Genomic DNA, 3,290 nt, shown 5'->3' with positions numbered 1-3,290 from the left:
CAGGTTCTTTTTGGGGCCAGGAAGGAAAGTGCATTTGAATAAGATTAAAAGGTGAGGCTGAAGCTTTGGAAAGGAGGTAAAGGGAATCTAAAAATCTAAAGGTTTTCAAACTGGATGGTGGGCACATAACCCCGTCATTTCCCAGGGGAACACCAGAGATTTGGCCATGTGGGAAATTCCAGGGTTTTTCCTTTCTGGGGTCAAGATCCCAATCTCATCAGATACATGTGCTCTCACATGTGTCCCTTCACAAGTGCACGATGCCCAGCCTTCTCAGGTCGTTAATAAAGCTTCCTCCTGATTCAACAATGGCTTCACGAAATTTGTGACATTGTTATAGATAACAGTAGGAAGGAAGGAAAGAAGGAAGGAAGGAAGAAAAAGAAAGAAAGGAAGGGAGAGCAAGAAAGAAAGAAAAAAAGGAAGGGGAAAATAGCATCCTTCAATATCAGTTCTATCTCCGGAGGTGGATAGCATTTTTCATCATGAGTCCTTTAGAGTCTTAGATCGTTGTATTGCTGCAAATAGCTAAGTCATTCACAATTCTTCATCTTAAAATATTGTTGTTACAGTGTACACTGTTCTGGTTCTGCTCACTTCTCTTTACATCAGTTCATTTAAGTCTTTCCAAGTTTTTTCTGATAATATCCTGCTTGTCATTTCTTATAGCACAATAGTATTCCATTATAATCACATACCACAACTTGTTCAGCCATTCCCCAACTGATAGACATCCCCTCAATTTCTAATTCATTGCCACTACAAAAAGAGCTGCTATAAATATTTTTGTATATGTGGGTCCTTTCCTTTTTTTTTGATCTCTTTGGTATACAGACCTAGTAGTGGTATTGCTGGATCAAAGGGTATGCAGTCTTTGATTGCCCTTTGAACATAGTTCCAAATTGTTCTCCAGAATGGTTGAATCAGTTCATAAATGCAACAACAACGCATTAGTGTCCCAATTTTCCCACATTCCCTCCAACATTTATCATTTTCCTTTTCTGTCATATTAGCTAATCCAATAGGTGTGAAATAGTACCTCAGAGTTGTTTTAATTTGTTTTTCTCTCATCAGTAGTGATTTAGAGCATTTTTTCATATGATTGTAGATAACTTTGATTTCTTCATCTGAAAGCTGTCTGTTCATATCCTTTGACCATTTATCAATTGGGGAATTACTTGTATTCTTATAAATTTGACTCAGTTCTCCATATATTTAAGAAATGAGGCTTTTATCAGAGATGCTTGCTATAAAAAATTTCCCTTACTTTTTTCCTCTCTTTCTAACCTTGGTTTTGGCTTTTGGTTTTGGTTTTGTTTGAGCAAAACTTTTTTAATTTAACATAATTAAAATGATGCATTTTACATTTTGAAATGCTCTCTATTTTAGTTCTAAATTCTTCCCATTTCCATAGATATGGAAACACCATACCCTCCTAATTTGCCCATGCTATCACCCTTTATGTCTAAATCATCTGCCCATCTTGACCTTATCTTGCTACACAGAGTGAGAAGTTTGTCTACACCTAGTTTCTGCCACATGTTTTTTAGTTTTCCCAGCAGTTTTTGTCAAATAGTGAGTTCTTGTCCCAAAAACCTGGATCTTTGGGTTTATCAAACACTAAATTACTATGGTCATTTACTACCATGTATTATGTACCTAATCTATTTCACTGATCCATCACTCTATTTCTTAACCAGTACCAGATTGTCCTGATGATTATCACTTCATAATATAGTATGAGATCTGATGCAGCTAGGGCACCTTCCTTCACATTTTTTTCATTGATTCCCTTAATATTCTTGACTTTTTACTCTTCCAGATAAATTTTGTTAATATTTTTTCTAGCTCCATAAAATAATTTTTGGGTAGTTTGATTGGTATGGCAAGGAATAAGTAGATTAATTTAGTTAGAATTATCATCTGTATTATATTGGCTCAGCCTACCCATGAGCAATTAATATTTTTCCAATTGTTTAGATCTGACTTTATTTGTGTGAACAGAAGAAGCAGTTTAACAATTTATTGTATGCCTAGTGCCTAGCACTGTGCCAGGTTCATAATAGATATTCAATAAGTATTTGTTAATTGAACCCTTCACCAATTCTGCTGCCACTAGAGCTTTTGTTAGTTCTACAGGTAAAATTCGTTGTGTTCCCTGGAAACTTAAAATTTTTTTTCCTAGCAATTTTTAAAATATTCCTCTTTACATATTGCCTCTTTGCCCAGACTCTAGAAGACAGGTGAGGGCTTTCTGCTGCCAACTCTCCTGATTTCCTGACTTGTCCCTGTGCCAATGACTACAATAATGTAAATGAAAACAACATGAGAAGTCAAACAGCCTAATTGTAGTTATCAATCTGGAGCCTTACTTTTTCTCTAGAGACAGCTAGGTGGTAAAGTGGATAGAGGGTTGGGCCTAGAGTCGAAAAGAAGATCTGAGTTCATAGCTGGGAGTTAGGAAGACCTGAATTCGAATTTAGTCTCAGATAAATACTAGCTGTGTGACCCTGGGCAGGTCACTTAACCGGTATGCCTCAGTTTCGTCAGCTGTGAAGTGGAGGTAATAACAAGCATCTCCCTCCCAGAATTATTGTAAGGGTCAAATATTTGTAAAAAATATTTGTAAAATGCTTAACACAGTGCTTATAAATGTTGTTCCCTTCCCCTCTCTCTTGGACTTTCAGACCAGAGACAGCAAGGGTTTAAAGGAAGAGGATTACTTCCTTTGCCTCAATCTCAGAAGCAGAAAATGATAGCTTGTAGGAGAACTACTTGGGGAGCAGCCAGTGCAAACCCATGACTGGTGACCCTGAAGGCAGTTTCCAGATCTACAGTAGCAGATATCTCTTCTGCCTTTGTTTGCTTTTCTGAGCACTGCTCACGGTCAAATGCTCCTGAAAATGGACGATTCTAGCCTTGGGGGTTACCTCATTCTTAATCTAGAATGTGAAAGCACCTAAATTTGAGAGTTAGGCACCAGCCTCCCAGGGAAAGATTTTCTGAATAGCTGCAGTTTGGAGAAGGGAGAAGCCATCCTGCAGCTGGGATGTAAATTATCTGGACCAATCACAATATGACTATGATTTGCTTGGATGATGCAGGTCTGAGGTGAATGTGAGTGGGGAATATTGCTTGGCAGTCTCCCAAAATGTCTGGGAAATGCAAAGTCTAATGAGCAATCGAAACGTTATATGTTCCCTGTATTTGTTGAAGCATGCCTGTACATAGGTCTGTGTACTGTTTATCAATATCTCCTAACTTTCCTACTCATTTCTCCCTCCACTCCC

The sequence above is a fragment of the Vombatus ursinus genome, unplaced genomic scaffold (assembly GCF_900497805.2).
Source record: "Vombatus ursinus unplaced genomic scaffold, bare-nosed wombat genome assembly UNPS02014807.1, whole genome shotgun sequence".
Lineage (NCBI taxonomy): Eukaryota > Metazoa > Chordata > Mammalia > Diprotodontia > Vombatidae > Vombatus > Vombatus ursinus.
Note: the sequence above shows the minus strand (reverse complement) of the source record.